At 41.3% G+C, this 15,676-nt stretch overlaps 1 protein-coding gene across 2 annotated transcripts in view; it reads right to left on the bottom strand.

The window, feature by feature from the left end:
* ELF1 (E74 like ETS transcription factor 1) overlaps nucleotides 1–15,676 on the bottom strand; it is a 97,280-nt gene that overhangs the window by 80,459 nt on the left and 1,145 nt on the right. The window lies entirely within an intron of this gene.

Below are 15,676 nucleotides of genomic sequence, written 5' to 3'. Positions count from 1 at the left end.
GCAGTTACCAAAACTGAGATAAGAAAGACTACACAGACAGCAGTGGTTTGGGACAGCGGGGCATGAGGAGTTCAGTTTTGAACATGTTAAGTTTGAGGTGCTCATTAGCTCTCCAAGCGGAGATGTCCAATTGGATGTATTGTCCTGGAATTACGATCAAAGGCCTGAGCGCAGGGTAGATGTGTGGCCTAGATAAATAAACGTGGGCGTCATTAACATACACATGCTATGAAAGCTACAGACATAAAAGGTGACAATGACGGACCCTTGGGACTCCAATATTCAAAGGTAGGGGAGATGACGTAGAACTAGCAAAGAAGGCAGGAAAGGAGCACCCGGAAATGTAGCAGGAAAACATGTGGTATTATTTGGAATTCAAGTGAAAGTGTTTCCAAGAGTAGGGAACTACCAACAGTGCCAAATGATGACAGATTAAATAAGATGGAGGTCTGAGGAAAAAAATGAGCCGAATTTAGTAACATGGATGTCACCAATTTTGAAAGTAGAGTTTTTCACAATGTGCTAGATGTGAAAGAAAAAACAAACAAAACATCTGATTAGAGAGAGTCTAAGAAAGAATGAGAGGTAAGAAACTAAAGACAGAAAGTAACTTTGTTGTGAAGGGTCAAGGAATGATGGGGGGGGGGAGGGGGAATGACTGCTGTTTAAGAAAAGCAGTGTCTTTTCTACTGGCCAGGAACGAAATTATTGCAACCAATTAAGTGCAAGTCTGTGTCTAAACTGGTAACCCACCCAGGACAAACCTATATGGAGCTTCTGCAAGTAATTGCGACTGTGGACAAGTTACTTCAAACTACTATGGGATTTTAATCTCCTTTTTTGTAAAATATCGGGAGTCCAGAGATCTGCTCATTTTGAAGATCCATTTCAGTTTTGACCTTTTACGATTCTATAGTCTCTCCAAGTCCTCTGAATAGTGTCTGAGGAACTGAGAACCAAAATCACATTAAGGCTATGTTTTAAAAAGATGTCTCCTGATCATATTCTTATATTGTTTATTGAAGGTAATACATAAAATTATCAGATATTCAGAATAACTTCGAATTTTATAAAATCCCCCAAAATTGTTACGCTCGCTTTATTAAAAGGTAAAAAGCAAAAACACAACCACCAAAAAAAAAGAAATCTAGCATATTCTAGAAACCTTTTTTTCAATCTTATGGCAGTAGGATGTTTAAGCAAATGGTCTTTTAGCAGAAGTCCAAAAAAGTTCATCTTAAATACTCCAAAATGCCATGCATGCTCTTACCAAAAAAAAAAAAAAAAAAAGACATCTTCTGCCATTAGTAAAATTTAACACAATATGATAGAAGGCAAGCCTCTTATTTTAAACTAGCCTGATACAGACTATGTTTACTTTATTTGATATTTATTATTTATCAACAAAACAAATTAAATACCCCGTTTACAAGAAGATTAAGAAAAAGCATTACGGCTTTAATTCTCATATACGGATGTAGTTGATGTTAATTCATAACTGAAGGTGCACTTGGCTTGACTCTTTGCTTTTATTGTGATAGGACTGAATCACAGAATGCTTAGTTAGCCCTGAAGATTAAAACCCACCAATGTCAAAAAAAATTACTTTGCTATTATTTTTGCTCTTTAATAAAAAGAACCAAATATAAACAGAAAACTACGGAAATTTTAGGATGTTAAAGAAACAAAAATTTCAATTTCTTTTCATTATATTGCCAATCAAAATAGAAATAAAGAAAGTAACATTGGGAATTAGCGCTGTAGTCCAATGGTGAAAAGTCCATCTGGCTGTAGAGTGGGTGACCCACGTTTGAGTCCCAAGTCCACTGTTAACCAGCTGTATGACCTAGAAATCTAAGCCTACGTTTTGTCTTCTGTAAAAGAGATAAAGAGATCTTAATGGTGATAATTTTTTATTTCACACACACACAAAAATCACTTAAGTTGCTTATTATATTGCCAACATGTGTTCTCAAATACTTATCAAACAAGGGGAGATAAACATACTGGTAGTACATCCATACTCAGCAGTAAAATGGAATAAACTATGGATAAATACAACTTGTATGACTCAAAAGCATTTTGTTGAGTGAAAAAAGCCAGTGCCAAAAGGTTACATACTGTAATATATGACTCCATTTTATACAACATTCTCGAACAGACAGAACTATAATGATGAAACAGATCAGTGGTTGTAGAAATATGGATTAGGCAGAGGATGTGACTATGAAGAGAAAACATGAGACTTTTGAGGGGTGATAGAATTGTTCTATATCCTGATTATGGTGGTGGCTCCACAAAATTTATATGTAATGTTAAAATTCAAAGAATTGTATACCCCAAAAGAGGATCAATTTTACTTTATGATAATTTAAAAGATAAAATATTTTTTAAAAAAATTCCGAAACTCATTACTCCAGCCCCTAGACATGAGAAAAATATCAGACAAAATCATACTGAGGGACATTGTACAAAATAGCTAACCATTATTCTTCAAAGTGTCATGGTCAAAAAAGACAAGGAACCATCACAGATTTTGAGAGGATTAAGGAGATCTGACAGCTAAATTCAATGTGGTGAATCCTGGGTGGATTCTGGAATAGAAAAGGGACATGAGTGGGAAAACGATGAAAACCCTAATAACGTCTGTAGTTTAGTTAACAGTATTACCCCAATGTTAATTTCTTAGTTTTGATCATTATACTATGATTATGTAAGATGTTAACATTAATGGAAGCTGAATGAAGAATATACAGAACTTTCTGTATCTTATGCAATTCTTCTGTAAGCCTAAAATTTCAAAAATAAGTTTTTAAAAAATTAAATGCCAGAATCTTTAAGAAAAAGGTCTGCAATAATTTCATAAAGCAAAAATATATTATTTTTTCTCTTTCAAAAACAAACCAACGCCATCCTGAATGTTTTGATTACCTTAGTGTAAGTTTGATTACCTAGTGTAGGTTTTACCTACACTAAGATCATATATGTTATCTGAAAGGAGTAAAACAGATTCTACGATAAATTGTACGACTTACTAACCATGCTCACTTCCAGCATACATGTTTATGACTTTAAAAAATCTATCAACACTTGACTTCCCCATTCAAGAATGTCTTTTTATAAAGAAATTTCCCCTAAATTCTACCGCTTAATATTCCTATAAAAAAACCAAAAACCCTCAATAGCCTACTAGAACCCACAGAATAAATTCCAATACAAGACATTTTCCAATCTTGACTTTGGTCTACCTACGTACAGCCTCCCGCGTGGCCATTCTACACCCCAAGACACACCCTCTAACCCGGCTTTGCTGAACTTCCTATCAGTTCAGAGCTTGCCTTGCTTTCTCACTCCACATCTGCTGGCCTACCCCACCCAGCCAATCTCTTGCAAACCCTTTCTCTCCTCCACCACTAAAAGGAAGAACTGGTTTCTTCTTTGTGCTCCCTCAGTATTTTGTAAGTGATCTAACAGATGCATGAATCATTGTTTACCCCATCACACATACATTTATGCACAGCTACAATGTGCAAAGCACTCTGATAAATTTGGGGGACCTAAAGGTGAATTGATTTCATTCATAATTCCTTCTGCCTACTCTGCTGGACTATCTGGGGAAGAACACTATATTTTTTTCTTTTACCATTTGTTTATATCCTCATTGGTCATTTACTCAAGACCACAATAGTTGTTTAATAAATATTTGCTGAGGGGCCGGCCCGGTGGCTCAGGCGGTTGGAGCTCCATGCTCCTAACTCCAAAGACTGCCTGTTCGATTCCCACATGGGCCAGTGGGCTCTCAACCACAAGGCTGTCAGTTCAGTTCCTCAAGTCCCGCAAGGGATGGTGGGCTGCGCCCCCTGCAACTAGCAACTTGCAACGGCAACTGGACCTGGAGCTGAGCTGCGCCCTCCACAACTAAGACTGAAAGGACAACAACTTGACTTGGAAAAAAGTCCTGGAAGTTCACACTGTTCCCCAATAAAGTCCTGTTCCCCTTCCCCAATTAAAAAAAAAAAAAACTTTAAAATAATAAAATAAAATAAAAATGTCTTTCTTTCAATATTTTCTTTATAAAAAAATATTTGCTGAAAACATTCATAAGTTCAACTAAATACTGGCTCAGTGACAAGTCTGTTTTTTCCTCTTCTACACAATCCAAACCATTCTCGGGTCATTTCTGTCTAAGCCTCAATTACACAAAGCAAGACCCCCTTCCTCACTTTCCCGAATAGTCCAAATTATATGGATAGGATGGTTCGGCTGGTTCTGCCAGTTCTGTTTGGGGTCAAGCCCTCAGCAGTACAGCTCTGCATTTATTAAGAGAGGAACTTCTGGATTAGTCCCACTGTGTACCGCTGAACATCTCAGCATATTAATAGGCTGTGAGCAAAATCAGAGACAGAGAAGCAAAGAGAGAGACAGAGATCGAGAGACAGACACACACAGACAGGCAGACAGAGAGGAGAACAAAGAGGAAAAACTCCCCCTAAATTAGGCCTGATTATCCAGTCCTGGCCCTTTCCTTCAACTTTTGGTCTTCTGTTCCTTTCAGGCTTTAACTTACACAGCCTCCTCTCAATGAACTTGCCTAATTAGAAGCAAGAAGGTAAAGGTTCCAGTAAAAAGAATACTCGAGGAAAGTATTTAGCCTGCAGACTCTTTTTATTCCCGTTTCACAGTACTGGACAGATGGACGCTGAGCGACCGCTCTGCACTCGTCCACAGCCCTCCAAGGGCACCTTCCCGCGCCAGCCAGGTGCGCGGCTGCTCTGCTCCCACTTGCCTTATCACCGGCACAGACGAAACTTGAAAACTTAAAAGAATGTTAGATTTACGGTCATTTTAGGGAATCTGTCTTGCACATACACAACGCTCTGAATATTTTAATGTTCTCAAATTTCTGTCTCCAGGTCTTGTTCCTGAACTCGATTCTTCTGTCCAACTTGCCAATTCCATTCAAATGTCTGATGATTTTCTCCAACTTAACACATCCAAACCTGAATTCCTGACCTTTCCTCCAACACCTGCTCTACCCCCGTTTTCTCCAGTCACCTCGATGGCGACTGAATCCTCTGGCTGCTCAGACCGCAAACAGGGGCTGCCGGCTCCTCTTTCTGTCATATGTCCATAGCCTACCTGTCAGGAAATCCTGTTGGTTCAACCTTCAGAACATGGACAGAAGCCTCTAACCACTCAGCTTCATGGTTACTGTCACACTTACGCCACGGTCGGCTCTCGCCTGCATCACTAAGGAGGCTTCCTGCTTCTGTTCTCTCCCTGCCTTCTCGTCTCAGAGCGGCAGTCAGGTCGTCTATTCTAAAAGATAAGTCAGGTCACAGCACTCTCCTGCAGCGAAACCTCCTCCTCACAAGAGAAACGTGGCCGAACACAAGAGAAGGTGTTCGAAGAATTCATTCTCACAACCGGACAGCAGAAAAAAATACCACTGTCCCCTATTAAGATAGTAAAGAGTAAAATGATTAGAGAGCGCATAGGGGAAATAAATGGTCTCATACTCTTCATGAGAGTAAAAGATACCATTCCAGAAGGCAATTTCACAATCAAAAGGACTTAATGTGTGCATCTCTTTACCCAGCAGCTTCAGTCCTAGGAAGTTATTCTAACAAAATTAATATACAAGCAAGGATGTAGGCAGAAATCCAGCACTACTGATTAAAACAGTAAAAAATTGGAAACAAACTTACATCAATCAGATGTTACAGAAACCCTATCGCATTGCATGGAACATGCCGTGTTATTATTCAGTTAAGAATGATTCTCTATATAAAGCTCCCGAATACATTTAGGTGCAACATGCAAGTTACGAAACAGTATACATCCCCACACAACCAACACATGTATGGTACACATTTCAACATGTGAAGTAATGATCAGCAGAAGTCGTACTTCTGCTGGTTAGTAAGATTTTCATGATTTGTACTAGTTGTTTTTATTATTTGGTATTTAAGTAGTTTCTATGCCTGGCACTGTCCGTAACCGTAAGTTACAGCCAGTTTACCTGCAGACCCAGGTAAACATTCAGGCATAGTCCCTGCCCACTATGAAGGAAATCAACAAAGGGACATAAAGGGTGATGAGGAAAACCTACTTTAGATAGGGATGGCCTCTCTGAAAATGTGACAGCTGCTTTGAGACCTGAACGATAAAGACCAGTCAAGTAAAGAGGCTGTTAGCAGAGGAAGTTACACAGGAGCAAACAAAGGCAACGAGACAGGAGGAAGCACCATGGTCTTTGGAGTGCAGGGAGGAGGGAAGAAGTACGAAAAGCACTAGAGAAGTACTTATACTGAACTTGTATCCCATTTACAGTCACAAAAACAATCAAGCTAGTTTCATCCTAAAAAAACGAAACCACCTTTACCACTACCCCAATCAACCAGAAAGAAAAATTTTTTAACTCTTTCCTTGCTAAGTGCTTGACAAAGTATCATTAACAGAGCATTCGGAAGACTTCAAAGTAGATCATTCTTGGGCCAACAAGTGTCCAAAGCCAGTCCACAGAACAGATGCATGAAAACCACCTACAGACACACACACAGTGCACACGCACACGCACGCCCAAGTCCTACACCTAAGACCAAACTACGCGGGTCTAAGTGGCCCCAGGATTGTTCTCCACTGCCCGGATGACTGGAAGCTGGTCTAGTAACACACACACCTTCGTGCCTCAGCACACCTGACTGCACCTGTGGACAGTCCCAGGACACGTCTCTCGATAAGGCAGTGGGAGGACGTATCTGTATCCAGTAGATCCCATTTAGGGAACCAGCAAGGTGTGTAATATATTTCTCAAATATTTCACAGATCTAAAGAAGACATTTTTAAAATTCAAGCTTTTCCTTAAAAAGCAAACAAACAAAGCTCCACGATTCAACACCCCAACTGTCACACACACCCAAACCCCATCTACCATTCTTTCTCACTTCCTTCACAGCCAAACTTCCTCAAAGACCTGTCTCTACTCCATTTCCTCATTTCCCACTCATTCTTGTCTAATCTAATACTGCCTCTATTACACCACTAAATCTGTTCTCACTCAAGCCAACAACCACAGAGGACTAAACTCAATCAACACTTCTAGAACCTGTTCTGATACACCTGGTGACTGCTCTCTCCTGGCCTCGCACCCTCTGGACTCCTTTTCCCCAATACTCCATCCCACCTCCTCCAGTTACTTCCCTCACCACTGAGCACTGGAGGGGCCTCAGCGTTCAGCTGAAAGCCCTCTTCTCCCTCCACACCCTCCCTGGGCAAACGCATCCATTTCTAGGGTTTCAACTACCAAGTCAGAGGATAAAGACGAAAACCCCTCCACTCCATTACCCTTAACAACTCCCTTAAATTCACCTTTTAAGTACATTTTACCACAATTACAAGCCAACATGGCATCTGAATAAATAGAATCGAACCATTTTTCCCTCTGACATTCAAGCACCAGATTAAGTAGGTAATTTTTAAAGATTCTTTTTCTCCTTACTTCCACTGCATTGCACTCCCATACTCCCCAGCTTAAAACCCATCAATGTCTGCCGCTCTGCTTAAGATGAAATTCAAAATCCCTAACATGTCCGACGGTGCCTTGTATGACGACACTTGCCATCCTCATCTCCCATCACCTTTCACGACATTTCAGCCCTCAGGGCCTTTCATTTCCTAAACTATATCCACCCTTTCTTTCCTGCTTCCAATCGTTTGCAAATGCTGCCACCTCAGCCTCTCCTCCCCTCGCCTCCCCTCCTGTCCTTCCCTCAGGTCTGTATTCAAATGCCATTTCCTCCAGCAAACCTTTTCAGCATAGCCTTTCCCAGTTAGCTGTTAGGGATCTCCCAGTTACAGGCTGATACTCAAGGACAAGTTTTACTTGTTCAGACAAAGTCTGTCTCCCCCGCTAAACTGTAAGCTTCTTGAGGATCTTGTCTGCTTTTTTCATATTTATATCTTCAGCATTTAACACCTGAATACTGACCAAATTACTGACTCCAATCTCATTACAGATGCTTTTTACACTCCAAGTATACATTCAGATTTGCCTTTTTAAATTTTAAATTGTGGGAAAATATACGTAACACAAAATTTACCGTTTTAACCATTTTTAAGCAGTTCAGTGCTAGCAAGTACATTCACGTTGTTATGCAACCAATCTCCAGATTTGTTCAGCTTGCAAAACTGAAACTTTGTACCCACTAAACAACTCCTTATTCCTCCTCCCCCCAATCCTGGCAATCCCACCCCCCCACCCCCCCACCCCGTCCCGACTTCTATGCTTCTTACTACTCTAGGTACAACTTGTACGTGGAATCATGTAGTACTTGTCTTTTTGTGACTGGCTGATTTAACTTGGCACAATGTCCTGCAGGTTCATCCATGTTTCATGTAGCACGTGCCAGAATTTCCTCCCTTTTTAAGGCTGACTAATACTCCACTGTAAGTATGTATATTTTGTTTATCCAGTTATCTGCTGATGGGCATTCTGGCTACGTCCACCTGTGTGAATAACGCTGCTACGGACACGGGTGTGCAAACGTCTCTGAGACGGAACCAAAGTTTGTGTGCCCCACACTTCAAAAGGTCAAAACTCAAAACGTCTGAGTCTGGAGTGAGGAAAGGCTTACTGACTGAGAAGAGGAGACCCGTGGGGCCTCCCTCGCTGCACCAGGCCAAGGCTTTTTACAGGTTTCCGGGGAACAGATGCGGATGTGCTGGGGAGGCAAGTTTTAATCGGAGGACCTCGGCGCTTGGCCATTTATGGTAAAGGGGCGTCCACACTGGACCATCCTGCACAATGGACCCTTGGCTCTAGAAAGGGCTCTGGTGTTCATTCAAGTTCTGGTTATGTCCTGGTCCTTTGGTTCCGTGGGGGGGGGTGGGGATGAGACTTTGGTTCCAGGAACAGCTGGAGGCCAAAGGTTTCCCCTCTGCGCATGCCCTGGCTCCATGACCTGTGGTCTTGGTCTGTTCTCTCTAAAAAGCAACTCACTATCTCAGTAAACAGAATAGGACCATTTTGAGCTGGTTCTGTGGTTACACAGATCATATGATAATTGCTGGATCATATGATGATTCTATTTCTAATTTTGTAAGGAACTGCCATACTGTTTTCCATAGTGGCTGCACCGTTTATATTCCCACAAAGAGCACACAAGGGCCCCAATTTCTCCACATCCCCGCCAACACTTGGTATTTCGTTTTTTTATAGTAGCTATCCCCATGAATGTGAGGTGGAGGATTTGCTTTTATATAAATTTTCTGTGCTTTCTTTTCCCTACAAACATGTGGTGAAAAGCCCTCTTAAAATATGCTCCATGAACGAACAAAAGACATCCTGGAAGGTATTGAAAATGGAAAAGAAGAAAGTCTTTCAAAGCAGGATTTTAAAGGACAATAAAATTGTTCGTGTGAAATGGTGAAACCAAAAAACAAAACAAACAAGGGAGAACAAATAAAGGAAAGCACCCCCCCTCCCCCCCATATCTGAAATTCCCTGATGCCAACTGCCTGCTTGGAATTCTGAATTCCCTAAGCCCATGTTCTGCTTTCCATCAGGATATTTCCCCTCGCCCCATCCATGTGCTGGACCTTTGCCTGTGGTCAATCCTGTCCCATCATGTTCTTCCTTTCTACCTCAGCTCTTGCAACTGGGTCAGTGCCCCCGCCCAGTCAGTGGGAGACCGAAGGGAAGGGCCCTACCCTTCCCAGATAGTAGGGCCATCTGTGTCCCTTGGCCTAAGAAGGTATCAGTGCTAAGCACTGAAGTTAGGAAAGCTGGGGTAAAACCAATCCCATTATGACCTTGAAAGCTTGAATTAAATGTTTAATTAAATCTGGAAACAGATGAAAAGATTCACGCAAAGCAAGACTAGCAACATATCCTTAATCAGAAACGTATCCTGGTCTTCGGATTTTGAATCCAAAAGAAACTTCAACACAACTAAAAGATTAAACAACAAATAACGATTTCAGACTATCTAGAAGAGTCATGAAGTATTTTTAAAGTTACTTTCCTTAAACAATACCTAAATAATACTGTTTTTTTATATGTCAAGCCTTATGGGCCTAAATATTTGCATTTTCACAATTCATAGTCTACTTTGCTTAAAACTACACAGTGTACATCAACTCCAGAATGTAAGATATAAATGTAGCAAAAAATAATTTAGAAAACTCACCCACAATCTCATACATTTACTTTGAAAAGGGTAAATAAAACCAAATATGTAAAGTATATTATGTTTTTCATGCTACACCTTTGAGAAAAACTCAGGGAAATATTTTAAATCATTAACATTATATTTGAAAATCTCTCTGTTACTTAAGGGGCCAGGGGCTCAGTGGATACCTCCTTCTCTTCCTCAGCCTGGATACCACATTCAGAAAGAACACACAATCGCTGACCTCAGAATGCTGCTTCAGCCCACTTGTGCTTTTACTGGTAACACAAATTGCAAGCGCTAAATGGCTACCCCACCCCTCCAGACACCTCAGGGAATACAAGTGTGCAAGCCATTTACGACATTAGTGCTGTAAACACAGCTCTTCTTCTGGGAAAGTTTTGTAGAGTTCAAGACGGAAACATTTCCTGAGTTGCAAAGAGCAAATAAGTCTTTCACAATCACCATTTCATTTTGATTCAAGCTAGTTTACCAGTTTGATTTGTGAGCTGACTGCTCTTCTAAATAAGTGACATACTAATAAAATCCAACTCATCAAAGCATGGAGAATTTCTACCATAAACTCCGACTCCACAAAAAAAGGTAAGAGAAGTCCACTTTCACTTAGATGAAAAAAAAGTGGGGGGAGTTTTCACGTATTTCTCAAGAAACATAACTTCAAGGACAATACCATATATATTATAAAATATATAGGATAAAAAATTAGCACAATATGGAAAAAAGACCATTTTACAACAGGCCTACATGCCACTATGTTTTAAAAAACACACTCTCTGATATGAAATTTCTGGAGGAAAGAAGTATGCCATCTAAAAAGCATTCTTGCACTTCTTTGTAACTTTTTAAGTTACTGATTATATCTTAGATTCCTTTATGTAAAAGCCTCAGAAAACAAACTAATTTCAACTTTCTATTTAATGAGCACAGCCACATATACCAATGTGGAAGAACCATAATCAGTTCTAAAATAGTGAATTTCAAATGAATGAAGTTTGATTCTAATTCTTGAGAATTTTAGTTCTAAGTTACATTGTCCACGAGGTGGCAGTCTCACAATCTTCACTTTGTCTCTGGATTCAATGAACCATTTCAGTGTTCAAAAAGCCACACACACATGCACACACAGGTGGGCAATACAAACTTACTGTCTGACCAACACTCCTGCCTGTCCTCTAAAAAAAAAAAATCTATGCTTCGTAACTTCCCTATTTCTTTTAGGCGTGTTTACTTCCCGGTATCTTAAATTTTTCCTTCCATGTACCTCTTTTATCTGACCCTTTCTATTTGGCCGTCGCCACCTTATTTAGGGAGAGATTAGAGGCAAGAGAGCTGTTAGATTATCACTGTGCTACAAGAGACCCCTGACCTTGGCCAAGGCCTGACCCGGGGATAATGGCAACAGGAACAGGAAGGCGGGAGTGGACACACCACAGACACCGTCCTTCCATCTCCCAGTTCATCCTGCACAGTCCTACCAAAGTAATTTCATTAAAACACTTATATTACCAGAAATCCCTTCTCCTGGCTAAGTAAATTCCTTATCCCAAAATTCAAGGACCTTCGCAATGAGAACCTTTCAAAACCTTCTATCGAAATGCTCTGCAAGAGTCATGGGGATTTGTAAAATAAACTACACTTTGAATAGACCTTGCAACGTCCTGGTTTTATTCATTCATTCATTCAAATATCTTCTGAACAGTCACCGAGTGCCAAGTACTGCTCCAACTGCTCATCACATCGAGGGGAAGATCAGTCCCTGCTCCGAGGTTACACTCCTGACTGGCCAGTCTGGGGTTGAAAGTCGTGAGGGGAGAGGAGAAAAGCCCACAGGCACTTCCAGGTCTCTGCAGGTAACGGATCAAGCTCTTCCCAAGTGTGGGCCACTGGCAGCACACTAGGGGGTGAGGGGGTAACAAAAAGACACAGAGATCTGCCAGCACTGACACCGCCTGCTCTAGACCGTAAAGGATTTTTGAGGCTTGTTTCCCATTCCTACACTTGACCCTCTGGTTCAGCCCAAATGTGCCAGCAACTGTTATTGTGCCTCTGCTCCTGCTCGCTTCCTTCTCAACACCTAGCCTCCCACCATTATCATTTCCACCAGCAAAAGCCTAACCTGACTTCAAAGTCCATCTCAAATGCTGCTGACATTAGCAGCTCATTTCCCAACCCCTCCACTGTAGCCCCTGACCCCCACCCCACCCCAATCCTAGGCACATAATCTATCCTTTCTCTATAGATTTGGCTATTCTGGACATTTTATATAAATGAAATCATACAAGATGTGGTCTTTTGAGTCTGGTTTCTTTAACTTAGCATAATGTTCTTGACATTGATCCAATATGTGGTATATATCAGTACTTCATTCCTTTTTATTGCCAAGTAATATTTGATTGTATGGATACATCACATTTTATTCATTCATCAGTTGATGGACATGTGAGTTGTTTCCACTTTCTGCTTATGAATAATGCTGCTGTAAACATCTGTGTACAAGTTTTTGTATGGATATGTTCTACTTTCTCTTGGGTACATACCTAGGAGTGGAATTGCTGAATCATATGATTAACTCGATGTTTAATATTTTGAGGGAACTGCCAAATTGTTTTCCAAAGCAACTGCTCCATTTTACATTTCCACCAGCCGGGTATGAGGGTTCCAACTTTTGTTGTTGCAATCTTACAGAATAAGAATGACCTCACTATATAATATCCTTACCTCATGGAACGTATATTCTAGTGGAATAATAAATAAACTGAAAAACTAGACATGTTAATTTTAGATAATAAGAAAAAGGAGAAAATAAAACAGGGAAAACCAACCAGAAAGAAACCAGAAAAGGGAGTCACTAGCTAGAGCGCTCAGAACAGACTCCACTGAGAAGAAAATGTGGACCTGAGATGTGAAGAGCTGGAGGGGAAATATTCCAGGCAGTAGAAACAGCAAGAAATAAAACTGAGAAAAGAACAAGTTGGGCAAGTTCAAGAGACAAAAAGCAAGCCAGCGGAGCTGAAGTATAATAAAGAGGCAGAGAAGGTAGGAGATGAGGTGGGCAGGTAAGCAGAGGCCAGGTAATGTTGGGCCTCAGAGACCAGGGTAAGGTCTTCGGATTTTAAAATGCCATCATTTTTTTAATCCATTATATTTCTTTAAATACAGGTGTCCATCCTTGAAGCAAACACTTATTGAATTTTCACATATCTTCTGATTGCAACTAATCGTAGCAAACATTAAGGAGACTATCTGGGTAAATCCATACCATTTAATTAGTATCACTTTATTTTGTGGCCCAAGACAGAACACCCAAAATATGAGCACCGATGGTTCTGGTAGTCATGCATGTCAATCACAAGCATCTAGATGAATTCTTACAAATTGATCACCTAGAGTTAACCAACTTAAGGGGTATGTCTTAATGCCAGTAACTAGCAGCTCTGTCTTGGAATATTAAGGTCATTTTCAATAAAACAAGCCATTAAGAACATACTTGCAGGTCATTCTCATAATTTAAAATTAGATTTCACTCTTTTAAATTGAATTCTAATTAACTGCTTTTCTCCATTTTACTAATTAAAAATGAGTATGTGATTGCTAAGCACAAAACCAATGGGCACACAATATTCAACATGTTTCTCTATGTTGTTTGAATCTTTTGAAGCAAGCATTTTCACATATTACATTTGGTTTTCTCAAAGAGACAAAAATATTTTTAAAATTCTAGTGACATAAATGTCACTCCCTTGATAAAAGAACCTGTTCGTCCCAGCTTGGTCTCCCATGGCTCTCCCTCCAGGCACTGCGTGCTCCCCGCAGGACCGGATAACTTGCCAGCCGCCAGCCGCATCCATGTTCCCCCATCTCAGCTTTATGACTCATATTCCCCGCCAGGAGAAATCCAACCAGTTCTTCAAGGTCCAGAGCAAACACTCTCCCTTCCATGTCTCCTCCAGTCCTCTTCCCTGAGTAGAAATGACTTCTGGCCTCTGTGCTCCTGCAGCATTTCCACAACTCAGATGCTGCCTTACCTGGGCTGGCTGAGGCACAACCACACAGGAGTCTGCATCTTGGACCCAGATACTGTCACCAAACTACTTCCCTCAACACACCCTCAAGCACAACCAGAGTAAAGCTACTTGCAATTACCAGGGGCTCTGTTGAGAACCACATCCATTTTAGCACCATTTGGGATAATGTGATACCAAGTCATTACAAAACACAAGGGCAAGAGTTAAAGCCTCTTTGGAGACGACTGCAGAGCAGTCTTTCTCTGCTTCCAAATTCAGACCTAACTCCTTAGTAAACGCTTTCTTAATAATCACACAATCCCACTACTTAAATGAAACGTTTCCACTCTCATTACCTATTTAAGAACGGCTCAACGATTCTTGCAACTTTATCTAAAGTTTGTGAGTGATATGTACTGTCAAGAATGCATGGCTCTAAATCCAGAGCACAGAGGAGGTGAAAGAGCTACACAGGTAGACCTAATCACCGGGGCCCACACAGGATTCCGCTCAGTCTTCCATCCAGCACTCCTAACATGCAGAACCTCAACCGCAATCAGTACCTTTCCAAAACATCTGTTGGTGCTCGGTGTTGAGTAAATGTTCAAATATTTGAATTAATGAAATCAATTAAAATATTTATTTGTGGGGGTTTATTTACAATGTAAGAAGAATCCTTAATCGTGCAAATATTAACAGATTATTTCGAAACTTACTGTACAGGGAAAACTATACAAAACTTTGGAAACGCACGTACTAACCACCAAAAGTTCTGTTCTTAGTAATGGCACTGACCAGAAACCCGTCCACAAGAGCCACTTTCTCCTTCTTCCATTTGTTCCCACAGGCCCAATAGACTAAATAATATATAGCTCACCCCATTTTCTAACCTTGCATTCAAGATAACGCTTTTGTTTCATTTATGGCTCGCATGCTGCTGACACAGCTGCCCCTTCTTCGTAATAAACACAGGGCTTCTATATTTAAAAATACAGAGCAACTTTGTTATAACATCCCCTCCCCAGTCGCCGGCCAATATTCTCTCTTCCAAGCCCCACCTCCACCCCAGGCTTTTCTATCCTCGGCGCTCAAAGGCTTAGACGCTTTGAAAAGTCAATTTTCTTCTTTAAAGCCATCTCCTCGTAGTGGCATCTTTCCTCTCCGCAGCTCGCGCGCGCGCGTGTCTCTGTGTGTGAGAGTGTTTGGTGTGGTGTGTGTACAGAAGAGGAAAAAGAGGATTCCCGTCCCCAGAGGCCTTCCCAAGCAAACGCACTCAAGTCTGGGGCTCTTGCGTGAGCGGCGACCAGCGCCCCCGATGTCAAGTGGGAACGAGCTCGGTCTCAGGCCGGGCTCGGGCGCTGCGGGAGCCCCGGGCAGACCCGCGGCTCCTCAGGCGGTGACGGGAAAGCGCGCCCGCGGGCACCCTGGCTCGCCCGCCACGCCGCGCGGGGATCTCCGGCCCGCCCCAGGCGCGCCCCC

The sequence above is a fragment of the Rhinolophus ferrumequinum genome, chromosome 4, assembly GCF_004115265.2.
Source record: "Rhinolophus ferrumequinum isolate MPI-CBG mRhiFer1 chromosome 4, mRhiFer1_v1.p, whole genome shotgun sequence".
NCBI classification, from domain to species: domain Eukaryota; kingdom Metazoa; phylum Chordata; class Mammalia; order Chiroptera; family Rhinolophidae; genus Rhinolophus; species Rhinolophus ferrumequinum.
Note: the sequence above shows the minus strand (reverse complement) of the source record. Positions and strands in the feature narration are given on the sequence as shown.